Here is a 21,832-nt window from a genome sequence, read left to right on the forward strand (position 1 = left end):
GTGCTACACTAATAGACTTTCATTGTTTATTTAAAACCCGAAAAAACATATATCTTAAATTTACTTTTCGATCCCCCTTTATTTATGTTTGTGGTACAATGCGTTTGTTTTTTTAGTATTGTAAATTCAGATTGCCATTATAATTTGATTCCTACAGTCCGTTTTTCTTAACTAACATAAATCATTTATATCAGAAGTATACACATCTCATTTATTTATACACCTTATTCATCACACAAATTTTAGTTAGTCAACATATATATATATACTTTATTTGTTTTTAAAGATAGATTAACAACCCGTGAGTATTCACGGGTTATAACCTAGTTATAATAGATATACAATAAGGTTTAAAATTGAATGACTAAAACTAGGTTTAAGGCACCAGGAATTCCATTTGTACGATCTGGGGAATCTAGGGTTTGGATGTTGAAATTTATTTACCAATTATTTTTTTAAAAACAATTGATTTTTTTTATAATGGGCAAATAATTACTCGCTTAAAATTATTAATAACTAATATTGAAGATACGCGTCGATTGATGTAAAACTTACCTCAAAACCATACTCCAAACGACTTGATGTTTGTTAATTGGAAGTTTAAACACTTGAATTGAAGCACCGTTTTCGTTGTTTGAAGCACTGTTTCGAGGTAAATTTTTCATCAATCGACTCGTATCCTTGTTCTGCTTAGATGCCCTAAAACACCGGTTTGTAATTTGGAAAAGAACTTAACTCCGTTATGTTTTGTTAATGGCAGGCCATTATACGTACAAAATGAAAAAGGTTGCACCACTGGCAGGAATAAATTCATTTGGGATTATTATTGGCCAAAAACAGTCAAGTTGGATTATTTGAATCCAATTTACCTAAAATTAATTTCTAATTTTTATAAAACATATTTGTCTGAAAAATAATACTAATAATTTTTAGTTTTATAAATCTAAAGAATATAAGTTTTATTTTTATAAAAGTAAAGGTATAAATTTTTCAGAAATTTTTATATTCTGTAAAAAGAAAAATAATTTCAGATTTAATTGATAAACAAATAAAGCAAATTAATAGGCAAATAAAAGAAATGAATAAAATAATTTATCTAAAAAGAAAAGAAAACATATAGGGGATACCCGGCTCAAACCCGCCTCTATTAATGAGTAATTTATTCCGCATCTTATTTCTACATATCAAATACTTTCTTAATCTCTTGTTTAGAAAATGCTAGTTAATCCTATTAAATAATTTGAATTAGTGTTGAAATTAGTTAGAAACAAAATAAGTAAAGTATTATTCAAATTTTATGAATCTTTTGATTTTTCCTATACCAAAGTCTCCTCCCGGAACTCCTTTCCTATACCAAAGTCTCCTCTCGGACCTCCTTTAAAACAAAGTAAATATTAATTAATTAATTAATAATTTATCAAACCTTTTGAGTCTATTGTATTTTTTCTTTTCAAAAATAGGTGGGCGGCTAACATCAGAATTTAAATTCTACTTGTCAAATACATGTGACAATTGACAAACATGTGATAAAAGTACGTTCGAGTCTCAAAATCATGAAAAACAACCGATCACTAACTATTATATTAAACAAAAATATGACAATTGACAAACATGTGATGAAAGGTATATACGATGTCTTATTATACGAGGTCCTCATGAAACAAACATTGAGGTTGACAAACATGTGATGAAAATGTACATTCAATCTCTTATTATACGAGGTCCTCATGAGACAAACATTAAGGTTAAAACGTATATTCAATGTCCCGAAATTATGAAAAGCAAGCAACCACCAACTATTATGTTAAAAAAACTTCTTCTTTATAAAATATCACTTAAAACATAAATATATAATATTCAATAAGAAAGTAAACAATTACTTTTCTTCATTCATTTTAATTTCTTTATTTCAACCTAATTCATATATATGTATCAATTTGAAACATAACCGAGCAACAGTGGCTTAACGGTGACGGCGTCAAATTTTAGAACTTCACTGAAGTTTGGTTAGTGTTCACTTTTGCCCCTCCACAGGTTTTCATATGCAAACACAGAGAGACAGTTGACAGGACGCTCCGTCGGTCACGGCGGTCATGAACGGCACCACGTCAGTTTCCGGCGTGTGCTCCACTCCCACATGCAGAAAGGAGGATGGGGAATCCAGCGATGGTGTCGGCGTAGGCGAACAAGCGGGTCACCTTGGTTCCGACGCAAACGCCGACGATGGCTACGGTTCCGTCGCTAGACGACGATGACACCTACTCAAAGACCTTTTCTCGAGAAATCGGAAGTAAGGTCTTTGACCGTGATGTTTTAGGGTTTTGACGGCGGATTTCTTGCCTTTTACTTCGATCAACTTCGATTTTTCGTTTTTGTCTTAGGCCACCAAACAGATCTGAAATGAGTTGAAGATGTTTAATCTGAATGGTTTTGGCTATATTTATCTATAAAAGAACTATTAAAACATGATTTAAACTGTTAATCATAGTTTAAACGGCCACAAAAAACTCTAGCCAGCATCTTTTTGCAGGAATTGAGAAAAACCGACGGAGTGGCGGCGGTTCTGTTCTGCAAAAATTGTTGGCGACGGTGATTTTGTACGTGCATTAATAGGTCAGGATGATCATAGAAGACTACATGAGGGGCGAAATTTTGGTTTCAATGAGAACCTGCTACGACGACGGTGCCGGAGGTTGGGACGGGGTTTTCTTTGCGGTGGTGTTTCTTGGCGGTGAGGAGTGGAAATATTGGTTGTGGCCTGAATTTAACGTTGGTTTTTTAACCGAGAAGAATACTGTGGGACTCTAGAGTTGTTTTACTTTTTAGTGGATTTAATTTACATGTGCAAGTTGGAAAAAAGGTAACCGAATTGAAAAGTGTAAAAGAAAACAACAGATAGGGAAAAATAGAATAAATTGAAGAGTTTTACATAAAATATGAATATTAAAACTTTAATTAGCCAACCTATTACACATTTTAAAGGATTTTGGGTGTTGTTTTAGTTTCCTTTAAATCTTGACATAATTTTACCTAAACAACAAATACTATATTTTATTTAGTTAGGGGACCCGGGGTGGATGACAATTCTCCCGTGATGGAAATTTTTCACGCGTGGAAGATATCAAAACACCACCGCCACCTCCGTCTATCACGCTTCATTTTTATTACGCGTGGTATTTTTCACGCGTGATGGGGTAGTGGGTCATGAGGGAAATTGTTAGTTGTGGGGAAATTGTTGGGTGTGGTGGTGAGTGATGGGCATTTCCACTAAAAAAAAGTTGTGAGTGATGGAATAATGGTTGATAATATGACAGAACTTGATTGGAATTTGTGAGTGAGTGATGAGTGATGAGCATCCCTACCCCTTAATACGGGATGAATCGAACATCCGCCGCAAAGCGCGGAAATTCCTACTAGTTTTATTTATTCCTTAATAATGTACAATCTATATGTATATCTATACCTATATACTATATAATAAAAGAAAATGTTGGGTGACACTTATCACAATTTCAGTCTATGTATTTCTTTGATTTTTCACCTTTCTCTTCTACGCAATTATGGATAATTATTATTTAAATATTAATAATTATTATATTCATCAACAAGTGAATTTAATATGAAATTACTTATGAGTTTCCTAGATAAACTTATTTTTTTACTTGAAAACTTATGTTTAAGTCTTCAAATATCATGAGATTCAAAATTATGGTTGTTAAAATATAATAAAAAAAGAACAACATGATAATAATTTTTTTGAGTGATTTCTATAAAAATTTAAATATTTAATATGGTTAAATTGTTTGAATGGTAAAAATATGTCAAATAAAAAAATCAGATGATTATTAAGAAATCCAAACTTTAATTCTTAATTTTCTATATGTATTGATATTTCTATGTATTTATATTGCAATTTAAGTAAACTATGTTAAAAAGGATATCTAACGGAGTAAGTACACTTTAATTGAATTAAAATCTATCAATTACATAAAAAACTAATACATAGTTGAAAAGGATGTTTTAAAAATTTTTATTATATATCTTAGACGTTTGTATGTGTTAATAAATGACATTACATTTTATTCAAACCGTATAATACATTGTTTTGTTTAACCTGTGCAATACACAAATTTTTTAAAGACATATTTTTTTGTTACGTATATAACATTACATTTATCTACCTGGGTATAATACATGGTTTCCTTATTTATTCTTGCAATTACATGATTATAGTGGCATAGGCTTTTAAATCTTTTCCTTACATATGTTTTTTTTCTCTACTTAATACCTATCTGATGCATGTACTAATGGGGTGGTGGTCCATTGGCAAAGGTAATACCTTTAAACATATTAGGAGAGGAAGGTTTTGGGTTCAAGTCTCATAAGCGTCATAGAATAAAAGAAATTTGTCGTTCAAAAAAAAAAAAACCCTATCTTATGCATGTGTCGAGTGTTTAATGGTATATTGTATCTCTCATTCTCATGTTAGAGGAATGCTCAATACAAAACTGATTTTTAAGTATACAACTGGGAGAACTGTATAGGCACTTACACCAGGGTCGTTCCTATGTTTTTGGAGACCCTAGGCGAACTATGAAGTGGGGGCTCTAATTTCGCTTATAAACTCTCCTCCAATCCCGACGCCATGGGTGATTACCCTTACTTTTTCCGCTAGTGATAGCCGATAGCCAATAAATTGAAAACAGATTGCGATGGAAGTGGGAATGATGATTGCGGTTGTATTTAGGGGCTTTAGGCCGCTAAATAATGATGATTAGGTCGATGGTGGTTGTGTTGTAATAGCTGGAAATCAAGGCAAAATGGGCTTTCAAACTTGGCATTTTTTTGCTAACCAATATTTATTTTGGACTCCTTCAATGAAAAACCTGTTTAGTTTTGAAATCAACGAATTTATTTGACCCTTGTACATATGCTATATACAAAAACTTTCTAAATACTTGGAGGCCCTAATTTATTAGCGGCCCTAGGCCCGTACCTAGGTTGCCAAGCCTATGGAGCCGGCCCTAACTTACACCAATTGTTTTAGATGTAATACATAACGGAGTTCTATATGGTGTTGTCTTTAATGCATTATGTTCAAATGCTTATGCGGTTTTCCATTAACAATACAGATGCTATTAAGATGTACTTGTTGAAGCTTCAGCTTTCAAACATTAAATTTGTCATGACTTTTAGAGGACTCCATTTACATGCTGGGTCAAAAATGAATGGTCCAATTGGATTAGTCTGAAACACTTGTTTTATTCTTGTTACTTGCAATGCTCCCACCACTATAATGATCATAATCCTCGTCTAAAAATGAAGAGTAAAGTATAATTTCAGTCCATAAGATTTATACTCAATCAACTTTCAGCCCTCGTTTGAAAAAAAAAAAACGAACAATAAATTCCATGTGGTTGTCGATTGCAAGCGACAACCACATGGACTTGATTATTTGTTATGGGGGCTGAAAGTGTGATTAGGTGTAAACCACATGGACTGAAATTGTACTTTACTCTAAGACCATCAGTAATGGGGCTTTATATCGCGCTGTAATGGTGTATAGCGCCCCATAGCACCCGGCTACACCATTGCGGCCGGCGCTATGGGGTCTGAATTTTGAATCCTCGCAAAAACTATCACGCCTTGCCCCTTACTCCTCCACTCACACACATATATTTATATAACCCCCTTATCACTACCCCCTCTTGTGATATAAAGCCCCATAAAGCCCCATCTTGTACTTTTCACCACTTGTCGTATAACACCCCCTAAAGGGCTTTATGACTCTACACATGGCCTAAGACCATGTGTAGTGGGAGGGGGAAGACCCTTGGGCATTTTGCGTCATGTGATGGTACAGTTAGCATGTGAGCATTGTGGGACATTATGTTAAAGAGTAAATTTGCAACTGTTTGTAAAGTAACATGTTTTTAGTTCTACAGACTGCTAGTTGTTACTTTTCACATATTTTGCAGATTCCAATAGGCAAAACATCGAAACAGGCTAAAGCAGGGGCTTACTTACAATCTGAGGTGGGTGGGTGGGTGTATCCCTTTGAACTTTTTTTTCAATGTAGTATACGCGTTAAAATTTTGAACACTGCCCATAAAATTTTGCAATTCCACCCCTTAAACTTTTGAACCAACTAGACGAAACACTAAAGTGAGCCGTTTTATCTGATGAACTCTGCTCTGCAACTAGAACAAAAATGAAAGAGACTTTTCTCTCATAAGGAAGAGTGAGGAACTAATATGGTGTATTGAGAAAAATTAATATATTAATTAGAGTAAATTACGATTTTGACCCTTGTGGTTATATCACTTTTACTATATTAGCCCAAAATAAGATTTTTTAACATCTGTGCCCTCATGGTCTCTATAACTTACTATTTTGGCCTCTGAGTCTAACTCCATCCCTTACCCTGGTTAATTATTTATCACATGCAAGTCACATGCTGGGTATTTTTGTAATTCTCCTCCACTTTAAATCTAATTTCTATTATGATCTTCAAGAACCATCATCATTTGCATCTTTTTATCCTTCCCCTCTTCACTTTCTTAAAACCCTAGCCCCAACTTCCGTATTTTTTTTCAACAACACACACCTTACTCCACCAAAAACCTTTACTCCACCAAATTTTGCCGGCGTCTCATCTCATCTCTCATGGCGTCCCCGCCGGTAAGTTTTCCGGCCGTTTTAACGGCTATCTTCGAATCAAATAGTTGCTTACACTTTTCAGCCGATTTACCATTATCCATGTATTAGTACTTTTTCATTAGGGTATAAACCTTTTTTCTTCAAGAATCTGTTATCTTTTTTATATGATTTTTGGGTTTTGAATGTTTGTGAGGTTATAGATTCCGTTGGGGTGTTTCTAGCTTTCTGGGTTTTGGAATGAGTTTGCTTTTCTAATATGGTTTTCCTGTTTTTACGTGTTCGAAAGCCAACCGTTCGATGAAATGTCTGAATGGTTTCACAAGCTGAAGTTTGGTTTAACCTTAACCGTTGATGCCTACAACGCCTCTAGCAAGAATTATCTTGCTTAATTTGACTGCTTCAGTGCAAAATTCGTAAACCCCCAATCTGAAACTGAAATGTGGGTTTTGGTCAGGGATGATGATGATGGTCGAAGGTGGTTATGTTCTTGAAGATCTGGGTTTGAAGATGATGATATGTTCTTGAAGATCTGGGTTAGAAGATGATGATGTGGAGATGATAGAAATTAGATTTAAAAGGGATGAGAAATTACAAAAATACCCATCATGTGACTTGCGTGTGATAAATAATTAACTAGGATAAGGGATGGAGTTAGACTCAGGGGCCAAAATAGTTAGTTATAGAGACTATGAAGACACAGATGTTAAAAAATCTTATTTTGGGCTAATATAGTAAAAATGATATAATCACATAGGCCAAACTCATAAGTTACTCTATTAATTAAAATCATCTAAACTGATATTAGTGTTTAAAAGAAATTCCCTTGTATTAATTATCAAAATCTACTTCCTCACATATTTACTATTCCTTTTTTACTTTCGGTTCATTTAGCATATAGTGGAAATGGTACATGGCTTAATTAAATTAATTCCATACATAAAATTGACCCCTCATCTATTAGCATATTATTTACTAGTTTAAGTCGCGGTTGGGAAAAGAAAATTTCTACGTTAATACCGCTGACATTAAATATTATGATTTTATACATGGTAAAAGATAACCAAATAGATTAGATTACGACGACAAATTGAAATACATGAATATGCAACGATCACAATTCATTGAAAATATCTTTATAAACAACATTAGTTGTTTTATCTGTAGCTTTGCCGTTGTTGTCAAGTATTAGTAGTTTGACTCCATCTCGTGTTTTTACCCTTGATAAAACAATATACAATTGACCATGAGAGAAGACGGGTTGTTTCAATTACAAACCAACTCTAGAAAGTGATGGCCCTTGAGTTTTGTTGATTGACATTGCGAAACATATAGCCAGTGGAAATTGCCTCCTTTGAAAAGCAAAAGGAATCTTTTATCAGAAGGGATCAAATTAATTCTAGGTATATATGTGCGATTGCCAATATTTGTTCCAGATATTATCTCTGCTTCTTTACACGGTTGTACAACTTTCTTACCTATAGCCCTGTACCATTGCACAAACCATTCCGATGGTCAATGTTTCGTAATAGCATTACTGGAACACCAACTTTAAGTGCTAACATTGTTAACATAAACTTTGATAGGATAGAAAGGTTGGAACGTACGTAAATATTAAGCTACTAATACAAACTTTTAACATAATCTCAATAATACCACCAACTGCATGACCCAGTGTTGAATAGCCCAAATTAGTCGATGTATACGCTACGATATACATAGCCCATACCTAGCCCGCCAGTTCTACATTAATGTTGATTAAAGGAACATGCCATTTATTACTATATATCGGGTATCAGGCATATCCGCAGGTAACAGGTATACCCGTTAATTTCTTAAAAATACCCGTTGGGACAAATGTGCAATTTTTACTTTGAGGTTTATATATTTACTATTTTAATGACTATAAGGCTTCTCGGTATGGGGATCGGCTTTGGACCGTCTCCACCAGCGGCGGTCCTCTCTCCATGTCGCCCCCCCCCCCCCCCCCCAAGCGGTGTCCTCACCGTCCACCACCTGACGTTTCTGACGGGCCACAAAAAGACAAAAAACAGCCCTCCCCATCTCTCACACACCTATACATACAATATATATACATATACATTTTAGGTCCATCCCCCTATTTCCATACCTCCATCCTCTTTGCCGCATCCTCACACTCATCCTACGTGGCGCCTACGTGGCGGATCATCCTCCAAGGGAGGATTATCACCATACCGCATAGCCTAACAAATGAAAATATGATTAATAACTTACATATCACATTTAGACCACATATACCAAACTAAATCAAAACGATTACTTAATTAAATAATTGTATCAGGACCACCTAATTGTATAAACATCCACATAATAAATGGTGATAGCTTTCATATCCAATATACATGCTCAAAAATAAGTTATTTGTTCACTAAGAACCTGCCAAATACATATCCACATATGATTATAGAGAAGGTAATAAGTACATGTACTAAGTTTATATATATGGAAATCTGTAGTATGATACTCGGGTATTATTCGGGTAAATGGGATGGGTATCGGGCGGGTATCACTAAATCCCATACCCGTACCTGAATTTTTTCTTTTTTTTTAAGTCCATGCCCGGCCCATACCCATTGGGCTTCGGGTAACCCGGCCTGTATGTTTCGGATTTCGAGTATACCCATCGGGCTTGGGCTTTTTTACCATCCCTGTTTGTAAATCGAAAATGGTTTGTTAAAACAAATGAATTACAAAACTTTTGTTCAACTTTTCCTATAAAGTATTACTCGTAGAATAAATAAATTTCACCTATACAAACGCAAACATAAATTGGAATATTCTTTACTTCATAACGATAAACTTTTTAGTTTATTGTTATATTAGCAGGTTTATATAAAGGAGATTAGAATTATTATCCTGTTGTGAAACTAGCCTAATAGCAAACAATAAGAGAAAGAGATGTAGGGAGAAAGAGATATTTCATTGATAGATATGTCACACAAGAGATACAATGGGAAGTATATATATGAGAACAAAACTTGGAGAAGAAGCTAATCTATTTTTGGTGTTGATAACCATAATATAAACAATATATTTATAACACTCCCCCTTGGTTATCAACTTGATACGCTTGGAGATGCTGCCTCGTTAAAAACCTTGCCAGGAAAACCCAGTGGGACAAAACCTTAGCTAAGGGAAAAAGAGTGCAGCGCGTATCGTCTCCCCCTGATACTTCTGGATCATGTACGTTGCCTCATTAAAAACCTTACTAAGAAAATCCAATGGGATAAAACTTAGTGAAGGGAAAAAGAGTGCAACTTGTATAACACTCCCCCTCATTTGAACATGTATTCTTCAAGTGACTAGTACCCATTTTTCTTGAAAGTTGCTCAAAGTTTTAGTAGTCAATGATTTGCCGCTTGATCCCTTAATGTGCAATTCTTTATGTTCGCAATGTTGTATATCTTCATATGAGCCTTCTAGTGCCTCTCCTTTTAAATAAATATCATAAGATCCACAACTGTGATTTGTTACATTCCCTGCATTTACAAAACTAACCAAACTTGTTTTGATAGGTTAGTAAAATATAAATTCATACCTTAGATGTATTGAAATAGATGTTTTCCTATTTCGTTGTTTAACACATGCTTATCAAATCGATAAATTCAATAAAGATATATAAAATCATGAATAGATAGCAAGAAATAATAATGCACAATTGCACTTAAAGATGGTACCTCTAGACCAAAAATTTCAATTTCTTTCATATGAAGCTATAACAGCCATTTTATATGTCAAGTAATTGAACAACCTTTAACGTAGTTAAAGGATAAGGTTTATCCATGGTAAAACGCGTCAACCTCTAATAGATATAGTTTGATTGATTACACATATACTCGAACTGCAGGTCGAGCAATAATTATAATGTGTCCCAAAAATTTTCCATCTAAAAGCTTGACAGTTTCTCTCGATGGTGCCTAGACATCATCATTGTAAACTGCGATTATAGTGAACTTTTAGAATAGGACTTTTGATAAAGATGGATGATATTATCAAACTCATATTGATCTTTATCAGAATATCTCATGAGTTGTATAATACTCAATCCAACTATTTTATCCATAATATCTTTTTAAGTTTATAAAGATACATTCATAAGGTTTTGAAATCAATGCTTCAGGCATTTACAATCATCACTTACTTCTTTCCACTTTGAAAAACAATGTATGTGCATACACTCTTTAGGAGTTCTGTTACATAAACATCCACATTGATTTCTATATCATATGTAAGGATGTCTTTAACACTTGCTTCATTTGTATAATACATATTGTACCGTGCTTATACACTGTACATTGAGATACCATAATCACCAAGTATAAGTATTCTATGTCTGTTTATTGGTGCACAAGAATTACAACCATAAGATGTTTTCACTTAGCCTTATAAGCACTTAAATGCTTTAGGATACTCATCAGGAGTTCCAATTATATTCAACGTATTCAAATATGAATCTGTATACGATGATCATACCGTTCTCGAGAACTTATTTTTAATGATTTTAATAAATTAAATCCTTGAGGGACTTTCATGTAAACTTTTAGTATCCAGTGATACATAACTTTCATAAGACACATATCAATTCTCTTTTTATATTACCAGGCTAATTAAATATTGGAAAGCCAATACATCCACCACCAGAGAATACGTCTCCTCATAATCAGTTATAGGTCTTTGCGAAAATACTTGTGCCACCAATTTTGTCGTATATCACTTTGTTTAATTTTCACATGATTAGCATAAAAGACCCATTTGTATCCAACATATTTTACAAATTCAATTGTATTGAATGTTAGTCCAGAAACTTTCCATGTTATTAGAGAATTCAACTCTGCTTTATTTGTGTCTTTCCATTTGGCCAATCATTTATATGTTTTCATTCATAGGCAGATCTTAAATCTTGATCCTTGACACTTCATCATTTCAAGCGCTATATTATATAAAAAAGTATAACGACGTCGATTTTATTTCGATTCCATACATATCTTAGACATGATACAACTTATCGAGATCTCTTTATTTTCAGGTACCTGAGGTTCTTCTTGAACCATCATGTCTACTGTCTCTTCAGGAGATCTTATTACTATAACCTCGACTTGACCATCTTAATTATTTGCTCCAATTTTCGAGGAATTTTATTATTGGAATCAACTAGTCTACCATGCTTTAGGCGTGCAATAGACTTATTACAAACTATGTTGTTGTCCTCTTGGGACCCAAATATAACTAGAGCATAAGCAGTTGATTATGTGACTTACTTAGTCACTCTATTTAGGTCAGTGAACTTGTCTGGTAATTTTTTCTTTAATATTGGTAAATGAATTATCCTTTGAACTTCTGGTTCACCGTTTATAGTCTAAGGATCAAGATGACATGATAATTCATTCCACTTTTCACTTTCCAACTTCTTGTTATCTCCCCCTAATGTTGGGAACATTCATTCACTAAAGTGAAAAACAATGAGCCATAAACAAATTTCTCACTAATGGCTTTAAGTATTCAATAATAGACGATTATTTATACCCAACATATTCTCAAACTTTTAGAAGTCTCATCTTTGTGCGGTGTGGTGGATGAGTTTCAATATATGTCACACAACCAAAATCTTTGATGAGACATCTTTGGTTCCTGACCAAAAACCAACTGTATGGGGAGAACTATAACTTATTGACTTGATGTGAATTAATGGTACTATATGTAAACTTACATGTACCTAAATGAACTTTTGCTCCTTTCATGATCATTGGCTTTGTAATCAATAGTAGACGTTTAGTGATCATCTCAACAAAGCAATTCTTGTATAAACATAAGTTATATGTAGTTCAACATTTAATCCAATAATCATTAATAACTTGGGAATTGAATTCATCGTTATTACCAAAATAAATATACCAGTCTGGATTAATATGCTTGCTATCACATTAGCTAAGTCACAATCACACAAACTTCGGGTTGTGGATTTGATAACCATTTAGACGATGCATCGATTTAAAACACTAAATGGTATCATCTTTGGATATACGTATCCTTTCTTTGTTACAGAATATTTAGGTATTCACACCCTATCTTGGTTGGTAAATAATTAATTTCTTCTTGAGAGCAAAGATATCTTTAATTGTCAGGAAGAATCTTCCAGTTCTTCATTGAGTTTCACATCATCATTGACTCGGCATGGTCTAACCGGTCATGCCAATATAATATCATGATCCATAAACTTCTAGTTTATGATTGTAGATATATTATTTGCACGTATGTAACACACGAGAGATATCATTTGAAACTATCATGTTATATCACTATCATTATTTCCACATATTATTCGCATACTACCACTCCCTTATATTGCCACTTCTAGCGGTCGATCTCATCATGTCTATCATTACAATATTAATGGTCGATCTTACTATTAACTTGGCTATCTTACATTTTCTAATAGTTCAACTACATTACAAGTTTCTCACAACATTTTCAATGATAGTTATACAATCACATTCACTTCAGTGAATGGAGTAGAACCAACAAAGTTTCATGGTTCCATAATATTGCTACTTTAGCATATTTGAGATATGACAAATGGAAATTGTTTGATCTGATCTTTCCTTGTAAATAGTCTTCTTTTTACATAACACGAATAAAGAAGTAACTAAATGTTCGATTCATGTAAGATTCACTGATTAAATATCTTACAACCTTTTATAAAGATTCAAGGAGTATGACACTTCATGTGTCATATCTATGCATATATACGCCCTTTCATGATAGTAATAATAAACCAACTTTGGTTTAGTTTTTCTACTTAATACTATACGTAAATAAATAATATCATACAAAATATGAGATATATATAGAGTACATGTTGTTATAAGTTGCCACATATAAAAGCTATATAAAATAAAACACTTTTTCATGACCATAAACTTTTATTAATATTGCTACTTCGAGAGCATATCTGAGGTTTGACAAACAAAATTTGTCTTATTCGATTTTCCGTTATAAATAAACTTCTCTTTGTCAATTCAGAAGTAACTACATATACGGGTCATATAAGATTTATCAATATAAAATATCATGACCTTATACAAACTGATAATGAGATCTAAGGAGTATAGAATGTCAGGAGTAGGATCAAATACAAACCACATTTCGTATACAAACTGTAAGAATCATTTAAAAAGTGTTACGTGGCATCCAACCAATTATAGAGAAATGGTAAATGATAACCTAAATAATATCAATTATCTTGAATTCCTTACAGTTATGCTAACATGAAATTAATTCTTTATTTAGATCTTACTTTTGTTTTCAATGTGCTGATAAAGAAAAATGCTGATATCATTTCACATATGTGCTAAAATCAATTATCTTGATTAATTTTCATGTGCTAATATAATTCAAAAGTGTTACTTTTATGTATGTATTGTTTTAGTATGTGCTAATTTAATTTTTTTAAGTGTTAGGATCTGTTCTTACGGTTTGTAAGATAAATATGGTTTGTACCAGAACCAAATTAAAGTATATTTATACTATTTCATGAGACTGATAATAAACTATAACTTTGGTTTAATGGTTCTATTATACTATAACATATAGAATACAAAGGTATATGGATACTAAACTCATACAATGCATGACAATAATATAACATGTCACATATTAACTGAGTCATAATAAGATTTTATTAAATAATAATTTTCTTGTCGCTTACAAGCAAACATATAGCGTATATGTATAAACATACCATGGTGTAACTAATAATCATATTACACAGCTCACTAAAAGCATATTACAAAACAATCTTTGGGTTTATAAATCACCAATTCAAATAATACACTTTAAGTGACTTGATATAAAGCTAATATCAACTTGTATATTAACGTTAGTTTGATTATTCATATCATTCATCATATGTAATCGAAGCAGAAACGAATCAAACAAAAATATTAAAACCAATTGTGAAAAAGGAGAAATATTGTGAAAAAACTTAACCATTTTATTGTAATTTTTAATTTTATTTTTACTGTTATTCAAATAATAACAAATTCCATATTATTATTATGAAACAATATAGCCAACATGCGAATTAATTAGTCATCAAATCGTGGACAAAATTACTGTTACTATCAATTTATATATAATACTATATCCATGATAATAACACATTTTCTTTTAAAGTGTTATCGCATACTACATCGATAAAACCATTTTAGCTTGATGCATGTAGAAATCTTGTTTGTAGAAAACATGTTACTTATCAATATCATGTGATGAGATCAACGAAAAACTTATATTTATTTAGAAAGAAGACAACCCAAGTATATTTATTAAATTTAGAGATCATAAAAAAAATACTAATTACCAACACCCCAATAACTCATCACTCAAATTTACATAAAAAAAAAATCTAGTCCAGATTTATTATTCAACATCTATGTTTTTAAACTTTGAGTTATCGTTTTAAGATTTGTTCAACATCTATGTTTTTAAACTTTGAGTTATCGTTTTTTTTTTTGAAAATAATTTTAAATGACATTTAAAATAATAAGACACCTTCCGACTGATTATCTAAATAAAAAAAATTAGTTACGCTAATTAGTCCCAAATTTTACGACTTAGATTTCTTTTCTTTTATCAATCATATATTGCTGAAAATTAAAAGTTGACATATATTAACTTTCTTTATAAAAGAAAAATATAAAAATCAAACTCAAAACTTACAAAAAGTTATTAGGATACAAACACTATAAATTTGAATCATATCAAAGAAAACCTTAGTTGTATATTTTAATTAATTAATTGCAGGTATTACTGATCACTACTATTTCAAATATTTATTAATAACAATATCATAATATCATAATGCACTATCCAACACATTTATATTTTAGCAAGATATTAGTTTTAATTGATTGCTATTTATAATAGTATATATGCATCGGAACTCTAAAACTAATGGAAGGGATCAAAGAATTACCTCATACAAATATCATGTTTTCCACGGTGGAACACTATAGGTTTTGAACCATCTTAAATCCTTTCCAATCAGCGGTGCCTCATAAATCCAGCCAAAGCAGCGAGATGTGTGGGATGGTTGTGGTAGGCTTTGTGTTAAAGATAGTTAACAGAGAACGAGTGATTTAGGTGCGGGTGTCATACTATTGAAAATACAGGTTTTAGAGAGAGCACTTTCGTGCTGATAACGTGTTGTGAAACTAGCCTAATAGCAAACAATAAGAGAAAGAGATGTAGGGAGAAAGAGATATTTCATTGATAGATATGTCACACAAGAGATACAATGGGAAGTATATATAGGAGAACAAAACTTGGAGAAGAAACTAATCTATTTTTGGTGTTGATAACCATAATATAAACAATATATTTATAACATATCCTAAATTTTTATATTAGCAGGTTTATATAAAGGAGAGTAGAATTATTATCCTAAATTTATAATTTAAAATTTGCTTTGGACCCTCCAAAGACTTTTATGGTAAGTTACCTCGATCGTCCCACAAATAATGTCTTTATGTGTTGATCAAACTTTTGGAAGATGTTGATGCAACAAACACGGGACCAAGGATGGTAGCTGGACTGGTCAGGCAAAAGGGCTGAAAGGTTTGATTTTGCCTAACGCAGGTCGCGGGGTCCCTCCACGTTTGCAAAACGTGGAAGGAGGTTCACTAGTATATTTGAGTTATTTGCTTTGAAGTTCTTTCTCCAAGATTGACTCGGATCCAGAAAAGAAAGCAAATAGAATGAATGAGATGAATCTGATGAAGAGTTATTTGGAAGTGACAAGAACTCTTCAAATGACAAGAGATTAAGGAATCTCTCTGCTTTTCGGAATGTCCTTGAAGTGTTATTGAGCTGTCTTCTTATAGTGGAAGACACTTCTCGAAATGGCATGGACTATACTAGTGAGACCTGTTTGCTTATGGAGGGTTTCCCCTTTTGGGGTTGAAGGCTTTGGACCCCTGGTTAATAGGGTGTGCCTGTGCAGACCTGCTCTGACTTTGTGAGTTGGTGAGCGTGAGTTGGTGGGACGAGTTGGTGGACATGACTAGTTACTGTTCCTCGATTCCCTCATTATACAGCTTTTCATCCGATGAACCTTTCAACCTTTTAAGCTCTTTGCATATTAATAGTTTTATTTGTCCTTGGGCTACCCCCGTCGTCAGCCCCCCAAGTCAGAGGTTTTTGGGGTATTATGCTCAAAGACTTCTGACTTTTATGCATGTCTTTTAAAGGCTTCAAGGGTTCGTTGTTTGGAGGCTTGAAGGGTTTGAGGCGGTTACTTTTTTGAATTTTGAAATTTAATCGATTTGACAGTTGATTGGACATGTGTCAGGCGGCGGATTGGCAGAGATTTTTATTTTTATCTTTAATACCCTTACTTTACTCTTATATTCATTTTTACAATTACAAAACTTCATCATTTTCCCTTCAATCATTCACAGTTTTTCCTCCCTCAGGTTAGTTTTCTTCTCCATTTTCACTTTTACTTTTTTCGATCATGGGTGCCCTTAAGGATTTAGCGAGGTCATTTTCTCGGTTGACACAAGAGGAGGTAGACCTGTTTTGCCTTGAATATGGTATCGATAAACAGTTTAATCCAACCGCCCCTGCTTGCGATGCTTCTATTGATAAACCGATTCCTGGTTTTATTGCTTTGTATTGTCGGCATTTTGAGTGGTCTAATCTTCGTTACCCTTTTTCGTTTTTTGTTCTAAATTTGCTTGAGTATTATCGAGTGTCTTTTGGGCAAGTACATCCGAAAGGAATGGCTAGGGTTTTGCACTTTGAAGTGTTGTGTCGTGCTTTAGGTTATGATCCTTCATTGTTGCTCTTTCGGAGGTTCTTCCGGTTAGCCAAAAATGGTGATTGGTTTACTTTTGAGAACACAAAGGTTGATACTTGTCTTGTTTCATCCATGGTTACAACCCTTGGATCATGGAAGAATACGTTTTTCTGGGTTTCTGAATCCATTATTCCTTTCAAAATGGTGTGGAGGCATCCGGATGCTGTTCTCAACGATCCGGAGCCTTCCGAGTCTGAATTGAATGATGCCTTTCTTTCAGCCATTCGGGGGTGCCCTTCGAGGGTTCGTCCTTTTCCCGAACATTTGTTAGTGCTTTTAGGGGTTAGTAATATTTGGGCAAAAGTTGATCGGGATCCGGTGTTGATGAGAAATGGCCTTGGTATGCATTTTCTCCCTTATGCCTTTTTATTTTACTTTGTTTGTGACTTATTTTCTTTATTTGTTTTTTGGCAGTTATGTCTGCTTTGGACTTCATCAAGAGTGACGACACGTCCGATGTGGTTTTTGAAGATGCTCCAACTGTTCCAGGTGAGAATGTTGTGGTGAGAACTTCTGAGCAAAGGTTTGGGGGTTCGGGTTATGTCAGTGTTGCAAATGTGAAGGGTTTTACCAAGTCTAATGTTCCCAAGCCTTCAACTCGCCGGTTATCTCGTCGTTTACTGAAAGCTGCTCCTCAATCCACTTCCACTGAGCCAGTGGATTTGAGTGATGATATCGAGGCTTCTGAGGATCAGGCTGAAGTGGAGGCTGAAAAGGAGAAGGAGTTAGTTGTCCATGGTAAGAAGGTTCGAGGGAAGAAGGGTGTTGCTACCCCTGTTCAAGGATCATCAAGCAGGGACGCTGGAGGGTTGGATCCTGAAGGTGTTTATGTGCCTGCTTGGCAAGTGAAGAATGATGATACTTTCAAGGATGCTGCCGTCTGTGAGGATGCTCTTAGTCATCTTGCTCCTCCCTCTGTTCGTGAAACCATTGCTGAGATGGACGATGACCTTATGTTATCTCGCATGGTTCTAACTACTTGCAACCTTGCTGCCATGCTTCCTCAAGGGATTACACGCTTTCGCCAAAGGATGCGGGAGTATGAGGATTTTTCTAAGAAGAAGGAAAAAATGAAATCCTCCCTAGCATCGATGAAGAAGGAAGTAGCCGGGTTTGCAGAGAAGGAGGCAGCTTGGAAGGAGGAGGTTGATGGTCTGAAGAGGATGCATGCCATTGAGATGGGTGACCTGAGGAAAAGCTTTGAAGCAAATTTGCTGAAATTGAAGGCTGATCGAGAGGCCTTATCTGTCCAGCAGCAGGCTTTTCGTGAAGAAAAGGAGGGGTTGAAGGCTTCCGTTGGTCAGGTGACTGCGGATAATCAGTGGTTGATCGAGCATGGGTTTCAGCAGGTTGTGACTTACCTTTTGCATTCTAAGGAATTTAACTCTGCCCTTGGTGATGTTTACACAAAGCTGCTGAACCTGGGAAAGCATCAAGGCCTTACTGCTGGTTATAAACTTCATGAATCTGGGCAACCTTTGGAGAAGTCACCCATGTTTCGCCCTGAGGCTTCTGATGTCTTCAAGGCTTCTGTTGAGCAGATGGAGAGGCTGACCTACCCCTTCATTCATGAGGTGTCCTCTTGTTTTGGTAAGCCTTTGTCTGTTTTACAGGGGTTGAAGCCTGAGGGGTTAAATGAGAAGGTTTGTGCTGAGGTTTTGGGTTCCTTGTCAAAGAAGAGGTCCTACTCTGGGGATAGTGATGATACCCTTTCGAGCCTGCCTGAAACCTCAAAGGATGCCGGTTTGGAAACCTCTGCTGTTGGTGGTGAAGAAGGTCCCAAGGTGAAGAAGATCAAGAAAGCTAAAAAGTCTAAGGGTGAAAGTTCCAAACCCTCTGATAACTGACATTTATTCGTAGCTTTCTTAGCAAACATTTTATGTTTTGTAATGTTTTAAACAATGTTTAGGCTTTGGGGACCCTTAAGGTTCCTATGGTTGGTTGGTTGGGCCTATATGGCCGTTGAACATTAGTTTTATTTGCAAGTCACTAGGGCTTGCTTTAACTGTCTTATGAAGGTCTTTTATGGCCTTTCTAACTTATGACATGATGGTTGTCGTTGATGTTTTTGTTGGTTCCATTTGCTTGGTTTTGTTTTGTGGGGTTTCAACCCTTCAAGCTTTTTGTACAGTTGCTGATGGGTTGAAGCCTTTAACCTTTTAAGGTCGGTACCTGTTGGTTGATCTTTGGGTAGCTTCTGATTTGGTTTGTATGTTTGGTTGATAGGCTTGTTTGTTTTTATTCTCTTGCCTTGTCTTTGTTTACTTTGTCTTTATGTTTTTTACACTTTAAAGGGTTCAGTGCTGCAGTCACTTTGCCTTAGTGTTTATCATCAAGACGTAGTATCTATCCTTTTCCTTATTTTGTTGTAATTTGTTTGATTTCGTAAGTCTGTTTATTGAGTACATTTTTTAGACTTAAGGAACGATTGGTGTAGGCTGTTCAAACCTGTCTATGAGACACTATTGTTTTTCTTTGATGAGTCTCATGGAGTTGTATTGATTTAGGAACTCACCCCTTATATAGGTCCATTCAACCCTTGAACCTATTGAGCGATATGGCCTGGGAGCTCATCCCCTTACATGGCCCTTGCCATGGAGTTTTTTGCTAGGTTCTCAACCTGATATTAGGATAGAAAGACAAGTTTGATAAAGTAACTTCATTCATTCAAGCAACATTTGCTTTTACAAAAGGTTTTTGTTTTGCTACACACCAAACTTTCTAAACGTAGAACTTTCTCAAAGTTTTTCCGTTCCAGTGCCTTGGGAGCCTTTTGCCTTCTAGATCTCCCAGCTTGTAGGATCCACCCTTGTGTGCTGCGAGGATGGTGTATGGCCCCTCCCATTTTGGGCCTAATTTTCCTTGGTTTTCCTTTTTGCTGGCTTCATTGTTTCTGAGGACTAGGTCCCCTGGCTTGAATCGTTCGTTCTTGACCTTTTTGTTGTAATATGCTTCCATCTTTTGCTTGTATTTGGCCTCTTGTATTGCTGCTTGATCCCGGGCCTCTTCTAGGAGTTGTAAGTTCAACATGGTCTCTTGTGTGTTTACTTCGGGATCCATGTTGACAATTCGTTGGGTTACAACTCCTATTTCAGCAGGGATTACGGCTTCGGATCCAAATACCAAGCTGTAGGGTGTCTTTCTGTGACTTGCTTTTTCTGTTGTTTTGATTGCCCATAAAACGCTAGGCAATTCTTCCAGCCAATTACTTTCATATCTCCCCAATCTTGTCTTGATGCCTTCCACTATGCTTCTGTTGGTCCTTTCAACCTGACCGTTTGATTGCGGGTAAGCCACTGAGCTGAAGATTTGGTTGATCCTGTACTCTTTGCACCAAAGGCTGAAGGGTTTCTCAGCGAATTGTTTCCCATTATCGGTCACAATTACCCCTGGCAACCCATAGCGGCATATGATGTTCTCCCATACAAAGTCTATGATTTGCTTTCCTGTGATCTTGGCAAGGGGTTTGACCTCTGGCCATTTGCTGAAGTAATCAATTGCTACCAACAGGAATTTTACTCCCCCTTTGCTTGGAGGGAATGGTCCAACAATGTCCATTCCCCATTTATGGAATGGCCATGCTGAAGTTATGGGGACCAAGTCATGTTTTGGACTTTTTGGTATTGGGGAGTGGATTTGGCAGGCATCGCATTTCTTCAATTGCTCGACGGTATCCCGATGCATTGAAGGCCAGAAATATCCCAAGTTCATGAGTTTTGCAACCATCGACCTAGCTCCGAAATGAGCTCCACATATTCCTTCATGCACCTCTTTAACCAAATACTTGCTTTGTTCAGGGCCCACACACCTTAGCAATGGTGCAAGGTATCCTTTTTTATAGAGGATTTCTCCTTGCAACACATATTGCCTTGCTTTGATCTTTACCCTTTCAGCTTCTATTTGATCACTCGGTAGTTCGTTGTTTTGAAGGAATTTCTTTATGGGAGTCATCCAATTTGGATCTTCCTCGGTGACCACATCTTGTACTTCCAATTCGTCAATTGAACGAGCCTTCAACACTTCAACCAACACCTTTTTTGTGAGGTGGGCGAATGTGAGGGACGCTAACTTGCTTAAGGCGTCAGCCTTTTTGTTTTGGGATCTTGGAATCTGCTTGATGTTGCATGCCTGGAAGGTGTTCATTAATTCCTTCGATTTTTCTTTGTACCTTCTCATGTTGGGCTCCTTGGCGACATAGCTGTCATTGACTTGGCTTGACACTAGTAGCGAATCAGTGAACACTTCAAGCTTTTTGACTTTCATTTCTTTGGCTAGCCG

General features: G+C 35.1%; 1 long non-coding RNA gene across 1 annotated transcript; it reads left to right on the top strand.

Moving 5' to 3' along the window:
- Window positions 1-6,429: 6,429 nt before the first annotated feature.
- LOC110905863 lies at window positions 6,430-7,528 on the top strand. The gene is made up of 2 exons (XR_002573482.2): window positions 6,430-6,681; window positions 6,947-7,528. It is a non-coding gene; the product is annotated as an uncharacterized LOC110905863 (long non-coding RNA).
- The last annotated feature ends 14,304 nt before the right edge of the window (window positions 7,529-21,832 follow it).

Source organism: Helianthus annuus, chromosome 6 (assembly GCF_002127325.2).
Source record: "Helianthus annuus cultivar XRQ/B chromosome 6, HanXRQr2.0-SUNRISE, whole genome shotgun sequence".
Lineage (NCBI taxonomy): Eukaryota > Viridiplantae > Streptophyta > Magnoliopsida > Asterales > Asteraceae > Helianthus > Helianthus annuus.